Genomic DNA, 21314 nt, shown 5'->3' on the forward strand with positions numbered 1-21314 from the left:
ACAGAAGTGTCACAGCACACAGTTACTGAAAAATCACTCACTTTCTCCTTTTTACCATATAATTATAAAATAATTCAGTTGGAATATAAATATTGTACTTACATTTCAGTGTATAGTATATAGAGCAATATAAACAGGACATTGTCTGTATGAAATTTTAGTTTGTACTGACTTGGACAGTGCTCTTTATGTAAAACTAGAGTCAATTTACACCCTGGAAGACCTGTGTACCCCCAGGGGTATGCATACCCCTGGCTGAGAACCCACAGGGCTAAGGACTTGCCCAAGGTTACACAGGCTGTCTGTGGCAGTACAGGGAATGCAGGCCAGGACTCCAAAATACCAGATAAGTGCCTTAGCCCCTGGGCCATCTTGCCTCTGAGACAAAGCAAGGAGAGGTGCAATGTATTTACCTGAGGGTATAGCAGGAGGGTGACATGGGAAGCCCCATCACTTCTTACATAATGGACTGTGGAAAACAGACCCACAGTGAGAGAGAGCTGGAAGTGTGGTGGTTCAATGACAAGACAGAACACAGCTTTTAGCAAGCAAGCAGGCTGGTCTCTGCTAACGGGCTTCCGCCTGTCAGCTTTCCACCTTCCCCTTTATTCTCTCTCTCCCCCCGCGCATTACATTCTCCAACAGATAAAAGGAATACATTGGCTTTGTTTAACATTCTTATTTACCAATTTCTATCTACCGCATTCCTTGCTCTCGGGCCTTGAGCCCAGTCCTGGGAGGCTTCCCATGGTTCATATCATCTTGGCGAGATTCCAAGGTTGATGCCCTTGGATGGAGCAGTGTGTGCACTACTCCTACACAACACTCCGGGTGTGCCCTGAATGTTGCCAAGCGCATAAACCTTTATGAATCCTACATCCCCTCCTTTTTTGTTTATTTGTGCTCGGCCATCTCATGGTAGCCATCAATTTGCATTTGCAAGCCAATTAACTCCCGGACAGACAAGGTCATAACTCGTGGAGCCTGCCAGGGTGGGTCTCGACAAAGCCTTAACAAAAAGGAATACATTGTACACAGCAGCAGCAAAAAATAAGCTTAAGAAGGTAAAGTGTGATTGGCCGGGCCCCAATTAGCCATGCTAGAGTACTGGGAAGAGAGGTTCGAGTAAGCGGCGAGCATCATCTCATTCCCAATTTCCTCAGGGTGATGACATACTGGAATAAGGCACATACCTAACAATTCTTCAGCTGCTACAAAATCAAATAAACAAAAGTGGGTAACATTTGCTATTGAAGCCAATCTTTCCCATAGGTTATATGTCATTCGGGCCCATAACGGAGGAAGCGCTCCGAGTCAACCCCTCCAGGAAATAGCAGGCACAAAAGGCGTACAATCAGTACAGAATTAGCAATAATTTGGGTGAGAATCGCCACAAACAAAGTCTGAGGAGTCTCTGGCTGTTGGTTTGCTGCCAGTCTTCGTTGAGCCGCGGTGACCAATGCTTTTACTGCTCCCCATGTCACGGGCTGGCTTGTCACGGCCTAGCTTGGGATGCTACGTCTCCTCCATCTCCGTCTTGCCGTTGTCGACCCGGGAGGCACCGCGTTCTCCTCCAAGGTCAGCTGAAACTCCGGTATGGGGTTCGACAGCCCCTGGTGCCACGCCATGCTGTTTCAGTGCCAGTCGCACACACCGGGCTGGAACCCACAACGGTCCTGCAGGAAGAAACACAGCAGCATATCCCTGACCCCAAGTGATTAAAGGCACTGGGCCCAACCATTGCGGATCAGGCAGCTGACGGTAATAGACACGCGGTCTTTCCATTTGTGAAAATGCCGATCCGCGGGGGTCTGCTGATCTGCGTTCAGCGTTAAATTATTTAAAGTAAACAAAAGGATATGCAGTTGTTGCTGAATGTCTCCTAAGATTCAGAGACGCAGCTCCCCTTGTTTTAATTGTTTGTCGAGCAAGATTTTTAGCATGCGATTTGCACGTTCAACAATAGCTTGGCCTCTGGAATTATAAGGGATCCCGTGTTTGAGACGGACGTCCCATTGGGCACAAAAGATGAAAAGTGCTGTGGAGCAATAGGCTGGGGCATTATCCATTTTTATCTGGCTCGGGTGACCCATAACAGCAAAACAGGCTAGCAAATGGTGAATAACTTTGGGAGTGGCTTCCCCATGCTGTGGGGTCGCCCAAAGGAATCCCAAATAGGTATCAATGAAAACATGTAAAAATGAATAGGGGCGGAATTGTGGCACGTGAGTGACATCCATTTGCCACAGCTGATTCGCTGCGGTACCTCTAGTGTTAACGGCATAAAAAAAGGTAGGGGCAGCAGCGGCACAGTGGGGGCAGGAACAAACAATAGAACGTGCATGATCAGCAGGAATATGAAACTGTCGGGCCAAAACAGAGGCAGACTGATGAAAAAAGGAATGGCTTTCAATGGGGTCAGAAAAAAGGGAATTTACCTGACCACGTAACGCGCGATCGGCGCGCGCATTGCCTTCAATGAGTAGCCCAGGCAGAGGGGTATGACTGCAAATATGAGCAACAAAATAAGGGAAATTACGAGTGGTGATGAAATACTGTAAGGACAAAAACAGGCGAAGGAGGTCCGCATCGACCTGAGGGGTAATGAGGGCAAGGGGTAAATAATCAATTACCTGATAAACATAATGCTTGTCCACGATCAAATTAAAGGGACAATCAGCAAAAAGTTGAAAGGCCAAAATAACAGCAGCTAGTTCCAAGGACTAGTGAAGCTCTCCAAGCGCTGTGCATGCAAATATTGTTGTACAAGTGAATGAAGCGCTTTCAGCTTTTCTAGAGGGAGGGGCCACTGGTCAATCCATACGGGCTCTAAGGATTGCCATACCAATGGTAATGCGGATGGCAAGGTGGGTGAGGGAGGATTTTGGGCCATTATATATTAATATCGAGGGTGGTGTCCAGCTTTGTAAGTAAATCATGGCCCCAAATATTGAGGTGGACAGGGAGTACAAAAGGGCGGATTGTAGCAAGGGCACAGCCTCCTGGTTTAGAGACCGTGACCCAAGACAAACTTTGGCGCCCGGGTTTGCTACCCCCGATCCCCCACAACTCTTTAGAAGGAACTGTTGGCCAACCGACCGGCCACTCCGGATCACGAATCACCGTAACATCAGCTCCAGTGTCCACCAACCCTGTGAAAGGAACATTATTTAAGAGAAGTGTTAACTGAGGTTTTGAGGGGCGGACCGACATTGTCAGAGCAACAAGTGGAGAGGACGTGCTGTGAGACAGCGAGTGAGACAACGTTGATCCAAAGCCGCCTCCACCCCGGGTTCGATCCTCGGCGGCTGGCACCTGATAGGGGACTAAAATCAATTGTCCACGCGGGACCGTCCACGCGGGAGCAACTGTGGAAGATGGGTCCATACCTGAACCTTAATAACGCCGGTGTAATCGGCGTCAATGACTCCTGGGATGAAAAAAAAACCCTGTTTCCCAGCGTGTGAGCGAGGGAGAACCAGACCCACAAATCCGGCAGGGAGAGGTCCCGTCACCTGCGTAGGTATGGCGCAGACCTCCCCCGGCAACTGAAAATCAGCGTCCTCCTGCATAATCAAATCAAGCCCTGCACTTCCGGCAGTCGCCGCCCTCATGGAATCTATGGATTGTAAGGCAGAGGAACAGTTGTCTGAGTGGGAAACACCCCCGTTTGGCCCTGGGTTTGGGGGGGGGCCCGTCGTGCGGTTTCCCGACCTGCTACGACACTGATTAGCCCAGTGATAGCCCTTCCGACACTTGGGGCACTTCTTTGAGGGGCGGGCGGGCGCCGTCGATGAGCGGCACTCCCGCTGAAAGTGACCCTCCTTACCACAGCGGTAACAACGCTTCCCCTCCTTCCCGGTTTTTTGCAGGGCGGCAGCCAGAACTCCAGCCTCATGTGCTTGGGTTCTGATGTTTTTGGCACGCCCGCAGCATGTCCGACAGCTCTAGAATTCCAGAGGCTTGTGCCGCCTGGAGAGCACGGCGGCAATCCTCGTTCGCATTTTCAACCGCCATTTTTAACAGGATCTCCTGAGCTGCTGCAGGGCTATCCACCTGTCGGAGGATAGCCTCCTGTAATCTGTTGGTAAAATCCATAAAGGACTCTGATGCACCCTGACAGATACTGGCAAAGCTTTTGGTAGGCTTGCCTGAATCCGGGACCTTCCGGAAAGCATGCTGGGCGCAGGTGGAAATAATGGGGAAGACGGCCTGAGGGAGTTGAGACTGCAGCTGAACAGTAGCAAACTGGCCCTCCCCTGCCAACTGCTCATAAATGATACCTTGCTCTCTATATACCTGGGCTTGGCGTTCCGCCATCTGCCGATACTCACTAAGCCAAATAACATACTGACTGGGTGTCAGCATCATGCGCAACAGCGCCTTCCAGTCTTCAGGGATCAGGGTGTACCCAGTACCTAACCCTTCAATGAGACCACGTACATACGTGCTAGTCAGGCCGAACTCGTGAATCGCTTTCTTTACCTCTCTGATCACCGAGTAAGGCAAACTGACCCAGTTTGCAACCTGGTTGCCCTGGCCATCATCCTGCCAGGTCACCGGACAAACTGAGACCAGATCAGCCAGCTCCTCTGCTGTAATATCTGAGCGAGTCTTCGCTGCGTGAACCATTTGTTGCACCAGCAAAAGCCTCTGAGCAGACACAGACGACCCCCCGGGGGGCCCCGGAGCATGGGGCCCCACGGGCGGAGGGCGATCACACACCGGCTCTGGTGGGGAAGGCCAGGGAGGCGGTGGTAATAGAGGCACTGGGGGCGAAGCAGGGGGAGGGATGGTTGCAGGAGCGGACGGGGGTGGTGGGATTGGCAGCCCCTCTATTGGCGCGGGAGAGGGTCTTTCTGAGGCGACACACTGTTTCGCATTGTCAGGAGGGGGGATGGCTGCAGGAGCGGACGGGCGTGGCGAGATCACCAGCCTCGCGAGGGAGGGCCTGTCTGAGGCGACACGCTGTATCGCATTGCGGCAGAGGTGCCAGGCATGTAAAGCCTGCACGGACACCCGAGGCTCTTTGTGCAATGTCTGGCCCAACCTCTCCCAGTCCACTAGCTTAAGGGTTCCGGCTTCAGGGTACCACGGGCATTGGGCACTCACCTCCTGTAGCAGGAGAGTGAGTTCTCGAGTGGGGCAGTCATGCTGAGCCTTACGCAGCAAATACTGTAGCTCATTGCGGTGCTGCACTTGCAAAGCAGAGAGGGAGCTTCCCATACTTACCACAATGAAAAATACTCACCGGGATCCACAAAGCGGATGAGTGACGCGTCTGAAACCCTTGCTGGGCGAGGTGAGTGCTGAGGGCCCCACATTTGGGCGCCAGTTGTGGCGGTTCAATGACAAGACAGAACACAGCTTTTAGCAAGCAAGCAGGCTGGTCTCTGCTAACGGGCTTCCGCCTGTCAGCTTTCCACCTTCCCCTTTATTCTCTCTCTCTCCCCCCGCGCATTACATTCTCCAACAGATAAAAGGAATACATTGGCTTTGTTTAACATTCTTATTTACCAATTTCTATCTACCGCATTCCTTGCTCTCGGGCCTTGAGCCCAGTCCTGGGAGGCTTCCCATGGTTCATATCATCTTGGCGAGATTCCAAGGTTGATGCCCTTGGATGGAGCAGTGTGTGCACTACTCCTACACAACACTCCGGGTGTGCCCTGAATGTTGCCAAGCGCATAAACCTTTATGAATCCTACATGGAAGGACAGGCCATATCTGCTTCTAACGTCTATTAGAGACACAAAGTGGGTGAGGTAATATCTTGTACTGGACCAACTTCTGTTGGTAAGAGAGACAAGCTTTTGAGCAGACTGTCACAGCTAAATGCAACGTGGAACAGATTGTTTAACATAAATAGTGAACACATATTTCAAGTAGTTAACATATATTCAAGGTGAAGTGGCCAGTTTATACCGCTCCAGTCATAGGGGGAAAGGAGAAAAAAAAAGCTATTGTAAAAGCCATAAATCCAGCTTCTCTATTCAGTCCATGATTTTTAGTGTCTGGCAAAGTTATGAATTTAAGTTCCCAGACTCATCTTTTGAAGGTGCTGAGTATGAGGACTGAGAGATCTGGTATAGAGTGATCGCTTTGTAAAAAGGGTTCACCCACAGGTGACTATGGAGTTTTTGTCTTTTATCATTTTCCTGTGTGAGTTCATTCAAGAGCGTAGTGGTTGTCAGGTTTCACCCACATAGTTGTTATTGGGGCAGTTAGTGCACTAGATGAGGTACACCTCATACAATCATAGAATATCAGGGTTGGAAGGGACCTCAGGACGTCATCTAATCCAACCCCCTGCTCAAACCAGGACCAATCCCCAACTAAATCATCCCAGCCAGGGCTTTGTCAAGCCTGATCTTAACAACCTCAAAGGAAGGAGATTCCACCACCTCCCTAGGTAGCGCATTCCAGTGCTTCACCACTCTCCTAGTGAAAAAGTTTTTCCTAATATCCAACCTAAACCTCCCCCACTGCAACTTGAGACCATTACTCCTTGTTCTGCCATCTGCTACCACTGAGAACAGTCTAGATCCATCCTCTTTGGAACCCCCTTTCAGGTAGTTGAAAGCAGCTATCAAATCCCCCCTCATTCTTCTCTTCTGTAGACTAAACAATCCCAGTTCCCTCAGCCTCTCCTCGTAAGTCATGTGTTCCAGTCCCCTAATCATTTTTGTTGCCCTCCGCTGGACTCTCTCCAATTTTTCCACATCCTTCTTGTAGTGTGGGGCCCAAAACTGGACACAATACTCCAGATGAGGCCTCACCAATGTCGAATAGAGGGGAACAATCACGTCCCTCGATCTGCTGGCAATGCCCCTACTTAGACAGCCCAAAAGGCTGTTAGCTTTCTCGGCAACAAGGGCACACTGTTGACTCATATCCAGCTTCTTGTCCACTGTAACCCGTAGGTCCTTTTCTGCAGAACTGCTGCCTAGCCATTCGGTCCCTAGTCTGTAGCAATGCATGGGATTCTTCCATCCTAAGTGCAGGACTCTGCACTTGTCCTTGTTGAACCTCATCAGATTTCTTTTGGCCCAATCCTCTAATTTGTCTAGGGCCCTCTGTATCCTATCCCTACCCTTCAGTGTATCTACCACTCCTCCCAGTTTAGTGCCATCTGCAAACTTGCTGAGGGTGCAATCCACTCCATCCTCCAGATCATTAATGAAGATATTGAACAAAACTGGCCCCAGGACCGACCCCTGGGGCACTCCACTTGATACCAGCTGCCAGCTAGACCTGGAGCCATTGATCACTACCCGTTGAGCTCGACAATCTAGCCAGCTTTCTATCCACCTTATAGTCCATTCATCCAGCCCATACTTCTTTAACTTGCTGGCAAGAATACTGTGGGAGACCGTGTCAAAAGCTTTGCTAAAGTCAAGGAATAACATGTCCACTGCTTTCCCCTCATCCACAGAGCCACTTATCTCGTCATAGAAGGCAATTAGATTAGTCAGGCATGACTTGCCCTTGGTGAATCTATGCTGACTGTTCCTGATCACTTTCCTCTCCTCTAAGTGCTTCAGAATTGATTCCTTGAGGACCCGCTCCATGATTTTTCCAGGGACTGAGGTGAGGCTGACTAGCCTGTAGCTCCCCGGATCCTCCTTCTTCCTTTTTTTAAAGATGGGCACTACATTAGGCCTTTTCCAATCATCTGGGACCTCCCTCAATCGCCATGCGTTTTCAAAGATAATGGCCAATGGCTCTGCAATCACATACACCAACTCCTTTAGCACTCTCGGATGCAGCACATCCGGCCCCATGGACTTGTGCTCGTCCAGCTTTTCTAAATAGTCCTGAACCACTTCTTTCTCCACAGAGGGCTGGTCACCTCCTCCCCATGCTGTGCTGCTCAGTGCAGTAGTCTGGTAGCTGACCTTGTTTGTGAAGACCCAGGCAAAAAACACATTGAATACATTAGCTTTTTCCATATCCTCTGTCACTAGGTTGCCTCCCTCATTCAGTAAGGGGCCCACACTTTCCTTGACTTTCTTCTTGTTGCCACCATACCTGAAAAAAACCCTTCTTGTTACTCTTAACATCTCTTGCTAGCTGCAACTCCAAGTGTGATTTGGCTTTCCTGATTTCATTCCTGCATGCCTGAGCAATATTTTTATAGTCCTCCCTGGTCATTTGTCCAATCTTCCACTTCTTGGAAGCTTCTTTTTTGTGTTTAAGATCAGCAAGGATTTCACTGTTAAGCCTAGCTGGTCGCCTGCCATATTTACTATTCTTTTTCCACATCGGGATGGTTTGTCCCTGTAACCTCAATAACGATTCTTTAAAATACAGCCAGCTCTCCTGGACTCCTTTCCCCCTTGTTATTCTCCCAGGGGATCCTGCCCATCAGTTCCCTGAGGGAGTCAAAGTCTGCTTTTCTGAAGTCCCAGGGTCCGTATTCTGCTGCTCTCCTTTCTTCCTTGTGTTGTGATAAGAATGTGTAGGACCCATGGATCTTGAAAGGTGTGTTCTGGGGAGTGTTGATCATTTACTCCTGAGGAAATTAAAAATTCTGCACCAAAAATATTTTAAAATTCTGCAGTGGAGATATGCCTACAGGTTTTACATCTGTTGTTCTTGCAGGGTCTGGTGCCGCTTTGAGATGGTCTGTTAGGAGCTTGCTTCTGCTGATAAGTTTGGATTGGTTGGGGGGTTATTTGAAGACCAGAAGTGGGGATTCAGGAAAGATTTCTTTCAGAATGGGGTCCCCATTGGTTATGGATTGTAGTTGTTTGATGAGACCCTGTATGGGTTCCAGCATAGGGTGGTAGGTGACAACTAGGGATGTGCAGTCAAAGGGAGTTTTATTTCCGCATTGAAGCAGGCTCTCTTGGGGGATTTTAATGACCTGTTCCATGATGTGATCATCTTCTCTGGTTGAGTGTCCTTGTTTGGTGAAGGCAGTTGTAAGTGAATTAAGGTGTACATCCTGGACTTTCTCCTCAGAGCATATTCTATAGTAGCTGGCTGTAGCTAACAGATTTGTTGGTGTGTTTGGGGTGGTTACTGGATCTGTGCCGCGCTTGTGGGAATAGTCAATGGCACAGTGCAGACCTGCTTCTAACAGACATGGTGAGAAATGGGTGTTGAATCCAATACAGTCTGTAGTTTCCCTTGGCCTTGGGCTAGCATGAGTATAAACCTTTCTCATAATAGATGCTTTCTTGGCTTTCGCTGGCATTGTGGTGTGTATCAGGCCTGAGTGTGGTTTCTGGTATAATCCCAAACAAACACAAGAGCCATGTGTCATCCCAGAAAGAGAAGAAGCAGGGCAGCCCTTATTGACTAAAGAGAGGCACAGATCTCACCCCTTCAAGAGTCACAGTTGACATCAGCCTTAGTATCCCCATCATGGTGTAAAATGCAAGTTGACAATGATACTGTGAAGGAGCACAGAAAGCCACAGACTCTGCTCAATCCTCTTGGTGAATATGGGGCATACATCGTGAGATCTCGGTCAGTTTCTGGCCCAAGGTGTAGTGGATAATTCATAGCAAATAATTCAGTGGCTGGATTTCATCCTTTTTCTGACCTGGGAGTCCTCTTTCCTTGAATGTATTTACTATTCCAAATTCCAACTGGTCTGTTCTGTGAGTTTTATTTTAGTCTGTGGCTTGACTGCTAGCTGTTTGCTCTGAATATTTAGTTCTCAGCAGTAGCCTTTCAAGAAGAGGTCAGTCCCACTCCAGCTAACCTATAAGAAGTGCATGAAACTTACTTACTGCTATGTATTTTCTGCATGGCTCCTGGTGTCACAGCCCACACTAATTCATGCCTCCCTCTATTCCCTTCTGCGGGCGACCCCATTTATTACGGAAACCAATTTGTCTTTGACCTCACTGGGAGATGCATCAATGCTAACAAACCACACACGCTCATCCACCCTTCCCTCAGGCCCTGTTACTACCCACCATACAGCTCCCTAAAGGGAAGAGAAATGCCGAATCAGATGCAGGGAGAAGGTAGCAGGGACCCCTGGGCATTGCGGTGTGTGAAGCTTCCTCTGACATAAGCCTTCCTCAAGGAACAGACACAGGAACGAGCAGTGAACCGCAACTAAGGCTACCGTTGGGACCTGGTAGAAATGTCACCCAACAAGAAACATTTCAAGAAAACTGCCTGGGAGGGAATCTTTGCTCCATAATAAAACTGTCACAGCAGCCAACTTGGCTCCCCCCGCCCCCCATCTGTCCTTTTATTGGCTTCCTTTCCTTTAATAACCCAGCAGTTCCTTTACGGTGAATGCCTCGCCTCTGAGCTCGGCTGCCTGAGACCGTAGAGCAGAAACAGGCCTACTGCTGGTGGGACGTGCAAAAGCCACCTGCAGTGCTGGACTCGGGGGTGGGGTGGGCAAGATTTCCCAATGACTCTGGCTGGCTCAGTTCTTGGAGGCCCAGCTTGAGAGGCCTTAAAGGGGCCTGATTTTTCACACAATGCAGAGCACCCACAGTCTTAAAATAAACCTTCTCTACCTTTAATGACATTAATACACAGCTCTGACCTAGCACCTTTCATCCACGGAGCTCAACAGTGTTTTACAAAGGAATCCTGTATCATTATTCCCGTTCTACAGAATGGGAAATTGAGGCACAGAGCTGCAACATGATTGGCCCAAGATCACCCAGCAGGCCACCTGGAACCCGTTTCCTTAGTGCCAATCCAATGCAAGATCCACTTGGCCACACTGCCTCCCTTGGGCATCCAAACACGGAGGAACCCCAAATCACTTGTGAGAATCTTGGTCACACAGTCGTTGTGCCAAGGAGGCCCAAGAACTGTGATTGTGCGTGGGTGGAAGGGTGCATTATGCCCTCTATATCCCCGTATGCTACTCGACAGCCTAGCCCCTCAAGTGCTTAGGGATCCTCCTGGATGGAAGCTGCTGTATAAATGTGACAGAGCAGAGGTAATGGGAACAATATGCAGGTAAGAAGGAGGATGAGAATCACAAGGGAAAGGGGAGAAAGGACAGAGGAGGGATACAGAAGAGTCACAGTGACACAGCCTTTGAAAGGGCACAGGCTCACCTTCACAGCCCCCCCTCGCCAGGGAAACATGCCGGTGCGAGTGCAGTACTGCAGGCCACCCCAGCAGAAGAGGGCTGGGGGAAAGGCAGAGATGCTAATAGCCCTTCGCAAGGAGTTAAAAATCTCCAGGGTGGGCTAGCCTTTTGCAAAGGAATGTGACATGCAAACTAAAGGCTTGCCCTCTGCCTAGGCAGAATTGGACAAGGCGTCCTTCAACCTCAGGTGACAGAGACCAGACTGTGCCATCATCCCAATCCTCCAACCCCAGGGAGTCAGGGAGGACCAGAACATCAGAGCATTTACAGCAGCAACCGGGAAAGGCCATGCTCTGTCAGAAGCAAAAGTCAGCCTGCCTAAGAAGTCCCCATTGCCACAGGAAGCCATCCCTGGGCCCCGTCTCCTTGCGTGCTGGGCCAGATAGAGTAGACTGCCTCCCGTCCCAGCAGTGAAGGGGGAATGCCAACTGCAGCAGCTCAGTATAAAGAGCTCATCTGCTACCATACCCATTCCTGTGTCTGGGGAAGCCAGTGCTTCTTTGGGCTGGTGGGTAGGGCAGGGACCTAGGAGATCCGTGTTATATGCCTAGCTCTGCTGTGAGACCGGGAGCAAGTCACCTGGCCTCTCTTTCTGCATCTCATCCTGTGTCTGTCTTGCCTGCTAGATTGCAAGCTCTTGTGAGCAAGGACTCCTCCGCACCGCATAATTGTACGCCGCCTTGCCCGAGAAGACCCTGATCACAGCGGAGGCTTCTAGGAGCTACCATACTATAAATAGTCATCATCATCTCCTCTCTCTGGGACTGAACACAGGACTTCACAGCACAGCCTGGTTACGGCCATGTGATAGGCAGATAGCGTAGAGATTGGGGCAGTGTGCTAGGAATCAGGAGTGTAGCTCTGCTCCTGATTTTCTCTGGGACTTTGGGTGGGTTACCTAGCCTTCCTGTGCCTCAGTTTACCCCCTCTGTACAATGGATACAATACGTCCCTGCCTCACAGAGGAGATGTGTGGCGCAATTCATAACAGCCTCTCAAATGTTTTGAAGGTGCTAGAGAAGCACAAAGTGTCATTACTACGGGTAGCCTCCCCAGGACACACTTCTCTATACCTCGCCCTTGTGACCTACACCATTGTCTGCCTCCCAGTGACAGCGTGTGCTGGCAATAGTAAGGGTGTTACCCAATTCTGCAGGAGTCGGAGGAGCTGGAAAGCTTGGGGAATGGCTTTGACATGTTTACTGTGGCTGCTAACACGGTATGGATTAAAGTTAATGGGTTTTGGGCCCCTGAATCCCCTAGGAGACTGAAAGTCTCAGCCTGGAACTCCATGTCTTGTCACTGGAAATCCATGTGTTGAACCCATTGACAGAACAGTGAGAATCAGAGGGCCTGAGAATTGCCTGTGTAAAAACCGTGTCTTGGCTACCTTCTCCCTGCTGCCCCGGGGAAAACCTTCGGACCACACAGCTTCCTGACTGTGACGTACTCCCAGCGCATCATTTCTCCAGCTCCCAAGTGATCAATGGAGCGGTGAAGAAGGCAGCTCGACTCCTAGCGTGAGCGCTAGCTGGCAGACAAAATCCAGTCCAATCAACCGCGTCGGGCTATAAACGTGCTACTTATCTGAGCCGCAGCTGTTTCTTGCATCTGGATGTGCCAAGCACTCAAGAAGCAGCATCTGGCAGTGACTCCTTCCTTAGCTGTTTCATACATGTGCTCACATCAGTCACAGGGAGCCGGCCAGCCTGCTGCTGACCCTATGCGGCTCAAGTGTGCTTCATCTATGTCAGGTTCTTCCAGCAAATGAAAATATTTCTCCTGCGTGTCCCCAGGACCTGTTCCTTCAATCCCAGCCTAGGTGTGATTGAAGGCTAATCTCCTTCCAACTCTTGGCGAAATGGTGCTCGTGACAAGGGTGATGTATGGAGCCTTCCCTAGAGTCAGCCCTTTAATGGCTCTGGTAAGACACCTCCAGATGTTTTCAGATTATAAATGAATGCCTTTTGCAACTAAAGATGAAGCTGCAATGTGTGTCCTGAAAATCCACTTAAACTCATGCCGTCTGTGACTAGAGACCAATCTCCCAGAATTCGACCCTTTCTGCTCCCCCACAAAGCTGCTCTTGCGTTGGGCTGTTGATGCTTAAGGATATGGATGGGTCACATACCGCACCACACTCCCATCTGCTCAGTAACCAATTAGAGAGAACAAATAGCTCTGCATGTGCGCACACTGCTTCCGACCACCTGCTGGAAAGGATGTGAAACCTGGTCTTCCTTCGAGATGGAGCGCAGGTGGTTTGTAGTTCATTACTGTGTAAGGAGATAGAGGAGTGGGGGCTGTGGGGGTGAAATAGGATGGAGTCTGTAAAAGTAGCTGGAGTCCGTGGCTAGGTAAGAGCTGCTAAATGGAAAGAAACATTAATTTCCTTTTCCTGGTGTTTTCTGTGAAATTGTCTCTTTACACATCCTCTCTGTTTGGAAGAAGTCAGCGGCTGAAGTGGGCAGATGAGGAAGGTGGTAGAGGGGGAAGAGACCGTCCAAGTAAAGAAGAACAATTCCTAGCACATACATAGCACTTCCCATCCCTAGATTCCACAGGATCATCAGGATCAGTACTGCCATTCTACAGCTGGTGAAACTGAGGCAGAAAAGTGATACACCTTGCCAAACCTCACCCAGCCAGTCAGTGTCAGAGGCAGGACTAAAACCCACGTCTCAGTCCCAGGCCAGTGCTCCACCCACTGGACCATACTGCGTGGTCTGTTTCTGCTCTTTCCCTTATTAGCACCTTTGAGGATGGCAGGGAAATCAACCTAATTGCCTTTCAGAGTAATTGACATGTCTACCCAGGATGCTCTGCATCTTTTTTCCCTAAACATGTGCTTTCTAGAGGTCACCCTCCCTTAACTGAGTCTCTTATTTCATTTTCTCCCCCCCACCCCCATTGAATTAGTAACTATTTCTGACACAGCCTGGTCTGCCTTTCACATTGGACTCTGGGGGCATTACTGTGTGCCAATGGAAATGCATCTTCGACAGCCTGAGCCTGGTGGAGAGGGAGAAATTAAGGAGGCAGAGGAAAAAAAAGCCTTCCAATTACAGGCAATTAGTGCTAATTAATGCTCACCTACTGTGCACGGTGGTCCAAATGCAATCACTTCAGTAGGTGAAGAGAATGCAGCCCTGGGACACCACAGCCTTCTAGTTAAACAACCTGGGTTTATGCAGTATGCCCTGTCTGGTAACTAGGAAGCGTTAATCTAGAGAAAAGAAAACAGCATGGGTAATTCAGAGCCAACAAGGAAAGCCCTCTCTGGGCCTCCTCCAGAACCCGACTGACTCCCATTGATTTCAAGAGGCTTTGGATCTAGCCCCTAGAACGCTGTGGTGGAGCTGGATTTGGTCTGGAGGTGAACGTGTCTTTTCACTCCTGTTGCACGAGCCCTTTTCACAATCATGTGGGTTGTTCGTCAAACTCCTTCCTGGCTGACGCGGGGGGGATGGCACCGCAGGCAGCTGCATGCCTACCGCTCTTCACCCGGCCCTGCTTCCCACACCCCTTCAGAAACATGTTCATGCCCCTCCCTCGCAAAAACTTGAGACTCACATCATGGGCTTTACCGCTAGCCCCGGGGGAGGGGCAGCACGCAGCTGCACCGTCCCAGCAGGAAACCAGCCAAGAAGGCGCTCAGAACGGTGCAATTTCTTCCCCTTATTCCCAGACAGTAACACTCTGCCACTGGCCCCGACAAATAACAGTTCACTGAATTCCTTGGGCCAGCCAGTGCATTAGGGGACCAGAACCAAGGTTCCTGCCTTTTCTCCCCTCTGCATTCACTCCCCACCCATCTGCGCATAGCCCTCATGTTCCCCCAGAGCTTGACGTAGAGATGTAGGGTATCCACATAAGGGTACGGAGAGTGGGTCTTACTCCCCTTTATGCCCCTCTGTGCTCTGTAGATTGGTCCACAACATGGCCCATAGAGATTGTAAGCTCTTTGGGGCAGGCACCAGGTCTTTGGGGCTCAGATCCTAACCAGAAACTCTGGGCGCTACTGTACTATAACTGTTGGCTGAGAATAACTCAAGCACTTGTTCTGCTCCATTGCGCCTGGAATTCCAAAACACAAGGAAATCGAGGCAAGGCACGCAGGTAGGTGTTTAATCAAAACATCTAATAGCCATGAACTGGTTAAGTCAGCAACAGTCTGAACAAAACATAACACCAGTCCAAATGGCAGGTATGTAGCCACAGGCCCTGAGTACCAGCATACACCCAACGCTATGTACACACACATGAACAGCAACACTGAGTTCAGGGAGCAGGAAACAATAAGTGGGAAGGTGCAACACCCGCACACACACACACACCACATTGACAGTTCTGGTAGTCTGCTTGGTGCTATCCAGGAGCTGAAGGAGGATGTGATCCCTGCACCAAAGCGCTTACACTCTAAACCAGATCTTTACGTGCAATTGCTATTGAGGTCAAAGAGGGTTGTGTGCAAATGGCTCAAGGAGTGGTAGGGCCTTAGTTCAGATGGGCAGCCAGTGGCGTTATGGGCTCTGCTCTCATATGGAGCAACCATCTATCACGGAGATGGTGGTGTCCACAGATAAGTGTGGGTGTGATAGATACTGCTGCTAAAGAAATGTCTCTCGCAGGTCACAGGGAGACTTGTTAGTAGGGCCGTAAAGGGGATGGATAGCGTCAGAGAAACATTCAGTCTCCAGTACTTGCATATGTTGTCCCTTCTGTCAATTCTTCACACCAGTCCTACATTCTGGGCCTTCTCACTTATCCAGCTTGTTGCCATCCTCTGAGGCATTAGGCAGTGGGGCCGTTGTTGGAGTCAGGAGACGGAATTGGATGGACCACTGAGCTGAGTGCAATCCCATCTTCCTAACACGTGGCACTGCAGCACTACTTAAGGTGGCTGGTGAAGGAGAACAAACAGGTATAAGCAGATCTCCTGAGTCACAGTTTGAAGCAGTGGCAGGGCATAAGGGCAAAGGTCTTCTTTTGCTAGTCTGCAGCAATGGGGCAGCAAGAAGAACATAGAATTGGGGGAGGAGACACCAAAACAGATGTTTTCAACAATTTTTTTCCAAATGTGATTGTGACGGTGGGTCTGGGGACCTGACCCTAATTCTTTTTGCCTGGCCAAAGAAAAACTCTGCAGGGAATTTTAAATAAGAGGCCTAGCAAATTAGATACACCCAACTGGGTGTGTAGGTAACTGGAGATACCTGCTTTGGAAAGTGGGAATAGCTGCCTTGGATCAGCAGCGGCATATCTAGACATACAAGCTTACCTTGTTGCAGGGACTTGACAAGTGAGATCTCTGGACATAGCAGAGAGGTTGGTACCTAAATTGCAAGCAGCAGTGCCAGTCTGACCAAAAGGACCAGAGAGGAGATTACATTTCCCAAGAACAGACTATTCACTTCCCAGTTTGTCCCCTCTGCCTACCTGCAACCTCATCTAGTTTGGCTCATGAGAAAGGTAAATCTAGACATTTTAAACACGCTACATGTTTTGCTTTCACTCCATTTTCTCCCTCTTTTTAATACACCTGGTTTCTGTTACAATCTCTGTTGTCTGGGTAATTTCACATAGACACCCTAAGAAGAAGGAGAGGTGCTGAAGGGTAAAGAGTTCTTGGAACCTCCCTACCCCAATCCATTTCACTCAAGGAGCATGGACAACAGTGTCTGCTCCCTGTGAATTGTATTGTTGCCAGGTTGCAGCAGGGGAAGAGAAAGGAGGAAGTGAAAATACCAAGGAGGAGACAGGCATTGGTGGGGTGATGGTTGCAGTGTTATTGTAGATACCGCACACTTTTGTACAGGAGTGAGACATATACGTTATACTCTCATCAGGAAAAGAGGCTCAACAGCTTTCATATGCGTTGACTTCATCAAATCTCCTGGAGAGACAGAGTCACCAACACGGAAGTGATCAAGCGGGCCAGCATACCCAGCATGCAAACACTCCTCAAACAGAGATCCCTCCGCTGGCTAGGGCATGTGTGCCGAGTGAATGATGGGTGCATCCCAAAGGACATCCTCTACAGCGAATTGGCATCTGGAAAATGACCCAAAGGACGCCCAACATTGTGTTTCAAGGATGTGTGCAAGCGAGACCTCAAAGAAATGGACATGGATGTGGGCAACTGGGAAGATCACACTCAGGACCGCAGCCTCTGGAAACAAAATCTTAACAAAGGTCTCCGGAGTGCCAAGGGAAAGCAGTCCAGCGTAGCAGAGGTGAAAAGAGCTCGCAGAAGCCAGAGCCCAAGGGGTTGAGACACCACATTTAAAAGTGACAGATGTGGCAGAGATTGTCTCTCTTGAGTGGGTCTCTTCAGCCACAGCCGCGGCTGCCATAAAACCAACTGAGTAAATCAGTTACCTCTCAGGGCCGCACACCCATGGTCTTGCGAGACTGAAGGATGTCTACTATACGGATACCTCAAGCTACTCACCAGTGTTTGGTTCAATTGTTGGGGGTAAGAGTGCGCACTGATCCTTTCTAGTGTTTAAACGTTGGAGAGGGCTACATCTAGTAGCATCTCATGTAGCATCTCAGCTCTGATAGAATGTGAAGACTGGGTTGGGAATGGTGTTCTCACATCACACACCCCATGAGCAATGTACAGTATTTTTAACAAAGAACATGCAAAATGTGGTCTCCGTCAATAGAGACTCTCCTGCCACTAAACTAGAGACATTCCCAAAGCCACTTTTATTTTATTTCTTTGTGGCCATTCCTGTGACTCAGATGGATCAAGTATGGCCAATCTGATGTTACTATTAGGGCCTCAAGTCAGCAAAACATGTAAGCACTTGTTTAAGTCAATCTTTATTCAGGGATGCTCTTAAGCACCTGCTGAAGTCCCTGCTTTACAGATCTGGGTGAACGAGTGAATTAAGGCCTAGGATTTTTTTTAAAAAATGGTATTTTCCAGGCGCCCTGTCACTACCAATCTAATCTGGTTATTGCAGCATCACCTTGAGCTAAAGGGTTGCACCTGAGAATATGCCTGGCAATGCATGAAATGTTAATGGAACAATCACATCAGTGTGAATAGTGCAGCACTAGTTCAATGTAAGTCCATTAAACTTGAGAAAATGAGTTCTGCTAATTAAGTGTAGCCCAGTAAGTCAGCAATCCTCAAAAATCTAACAGAGCTATCAAAAAAATGTGTATATTTGCCTGCTTATTACCTGCCAGGAGGATCATTAATGCTGCATCATGCTGAGAGCACAGGTCAGACCCAAAACCTTATTGCACATCTAGGGAAAATTATATTTTTATTGATAAAACGCACAAGTCATGACCCCTCAGTTCTTAGGAGTCTAGCAGGGATGCAAGGCTGACAGTTTCTATATTCAGAATCACAAATCATACCTATGATTGTGAATAGTGAATTAAATCTGGGTTAGTGAGATGCAAGCTGTGGGCCCCGTTTTGCTAATGTAAGCAGATTCCTTTCCGCTGACACAATCAGATTCCTCGGTGTGCGTGTGGAAGAGTTAACCCTCATTTTATAACAGCACCTTCCACCTTGTGTTTGTTGGAACAATTAAACAATACATAAAATAGTTTAAATGGGTTACATTTGAAATCAGGGTAAAGAAGAACAAGGATTAGGTAGGTAGGAACTAGCATAGTGGATCAGATGTGTCAGATCTAGTACCATGCTTCCTGCAGTGGCCAATAACCAATATTGCAGAGGAAGATGACCGCTCCTGCATAATGTACATGGCTAATGATGCAGTGCCATTCCTTGAAGCAGAACATTTCTTCCTATCCACTGGATTTATCAGTAGTTTCCCTGAAGCATGAGACCTTTTCTTCATTAGTTGCATCGTAATAGGGCCTTAGTGGTCCCAATCGAGATTGTGCTTGGTGCTGTACATAAAAGACAGTTCCTGTCTCAAAAACCTTGCAGTCTTACTAGGCAAAGAGTAGAAGGGGAAACTGAGGCAAGGTGACTTGCCCCAGGTCACCCAGCAGCTCAGTTGCAGAGGCAGGACTAGACCCCGGTGCAGAGCTCTCTCCACCAGACCCCATCCCTTCTCCGTCAGCTTATCCCGATCTGGGCACACAGCTCATTATAAACATTGATCAGGAAAGGGTACATTTTTAGAAACCCAGCCTCCCTTTCTGGGGTTGTAAACTGTCCCCTGCAAGACTGGAGCACACATCCTCATGCCTGCAATCTGACCTGCAGGTGCAAATCTCAGTGCTCGTGTTTCTCACTCTCTGATCTGCACCCCCAAGTGACCACCCCTGTAAAGGGTGTGTGTGGGGGGTGTTGCCTTTATAAAAATTTGACCCCAATTGTCCATTCCTTTTTAACACCAGACCAAGAAACAAAATTCTGTGACCTTCCCCTGTGAGTTTCACCAGCTGTCTGCAGGCTGGATGATACATGTCCTCCTTTGATTGACTCTAATTTACCTGCCATTTATTTCCCAGAGTACCTCTGTGCCTTCATATTTCAGGAAAGGGGAGGGCACTGAGCATTTTGAATGTGCCCTTCACACAATCCCAACTGCCTCCTTCCAACAGAATGAGCTGTGGGAGGGGACAAAAGCATCTAGTGGAGTCTGGACTCGGGTTGCTCTCAGAGCGAGGGGCTTCCTGCTCCCAGGGGAGGCTGCAGTCTAGAAACCAACCTGGCGGAGTTGGAGGAGCATGAGGGGAACCTGAGTCTACAAGTCCCAGAGCACCCATCTTCTCCCCTGCAGGAAGAGAGCTGTTACTAGCTCTCCCCCCTCCTGCTCAGAGGAGCTAGAGAGGGAAGTTATTGCTCCATCTAGCAGCACTAATCACCATGTTTCTACTTGGAGCTCTGCCCCAGCTCGAGATGAGCGTGACCTAGACAGAAGTTTCTCCCTGGCTCTACCCCAAACTCATGGCAGTCAGCCCGGTCATGCACTATTCTTGTGCAGAGATAAGTCAAGATTCAAAGAGGAAGGGTTGGGAATGTGCCCCTGCTTTTCCCTTCCACTGCTTTTGGGGGTGTTTCTGCTTCTTTTTAGCTCTCCTTTTCTTCCCTCAGTAATGTACCCAAGAGGGCAACTGGTTGTGAGTCTCTGCCAAGGCCTCAACAAAGCACACAAGCCCTGAGTGGATGTACAAACCTATCTGTCCTGACCAATCAAAGGCAGTCACGCCACATGACATGGTCTAAGTTTCTGCCCTACATTTGGCTCTTCTTAGGTTTCCCCTACAAGATCTTCTCGGGGCTGGCTCCTAGGTACTGCTGGCTGACATTTTGCATTCAAACCATTTGTGGGAGAGGGAAGTGGGGGAATGGGGGGAAGAATGAAAATTGCCTTTTCCCCCAAAAAAGCAAAATTTTCTGGGTTTCTGTCAAAATTTCAAATTTTGGATTTTTCCCCAGCCCCCTGCCCACCCTGACTCCTGCACACACACCCCACATCCCCACCTGCAGTCCTCGCACCAAACGGGAGCTGCCCCAAATAAGTGCTCCACACTCCAACCCCCTGACCCAGCCCTGAGCCCCCTCCCACACCCCAATTCCTGGCCAGACCCTGCACCCTAACCCCCAGCCTGCTCCTGCACCCTGACTCCCTCCCAGACCCTGCACCCCCAGCCCTGAGCCCCCTCCAGCACCCAACTCCTGGCCAGACCCTGCACCCCAACCCCCAGCCCGCTCCTGCACCCTGACTCCCTCCCAGACCCTGCACCCCCAGCCCTGAGCCCCCTCCCGCACCCTAACTTCTGGCCAGACCCTGCACCCCAACTTTTTTTTACAATTTTTATAAAGCGCCCTTATCCAAAGCGCTTTACTGTAGTTAGCTAATGGTACAAACAATATTTGGAAAGATCATTAAGTGTCCGCCGAGACCCTCAGCGATTTTCAAGTGGTCTGTGGAAAAGTAAGTTAGACTACAAGAACAATCCAGGTACCTCACTTTATTTTCCACTTACTTGCTATTACTTACAGGAGGATGAAGAAAAAAAGAATGAAAATGGGGGTGGAGGGTGGGAGATAGGAGAATGTTCTTTTTCTTGGCTGGGTCCCAAGGAGGGGCCCCAAAAATGAAGCTGAGCACAGGGCCCCACTAACTGTAAATCCACCACTGGCAACAGCACTGATTCTCAATGCAGAGTTTCAGCCCCTAAACCAGGGTGACTAAACAGAGTAGGCCTGCATTACTAAATAGTCCGCCATCATGTTACACTGTCCCATTAACTTAAATGTCTCAAGCAACATACTTGCTTT

General features: G+C 49.2%; 1 long non-coding RNA gene across 1 annotated transcript; it reads right to left on the bottom strand.

Annotated features, from left to right (window-relative positions):
* Positions 1 to 605: 605 nt before the first annotated feature.
* Positions 606 to 5392, bottom strand: LOC141992843 (uncharacterized). Its single transcript, XR_012640665.1, has 3 exons — positions 5252 to 5392; positions 2439 to 2505; positions 606 to 1676 (listed from the first exon to the last, which is right to left on the bottom strand). It is a non-coding gene; the product is annotated as an uncharacterized LOC141992843 (long non-coding RNA).
* Positions 5393 to 21314: the final 15922 nt, after the last annotated feature.

This window comes from Natator depressus, chromosome 8 (genome assembly GCF_965152275.1).
Source record: "Natator depressus isolate rNatDep1 chromosome 8, rNatDep2.hap1, whole genome shotgun sequence".
In the NCBI taxonomy this organism is placed as follows: Eukaryota; Metazoa; Chordata; order Testudines; family Cheloniidae; genus Natator; species Natator depressus.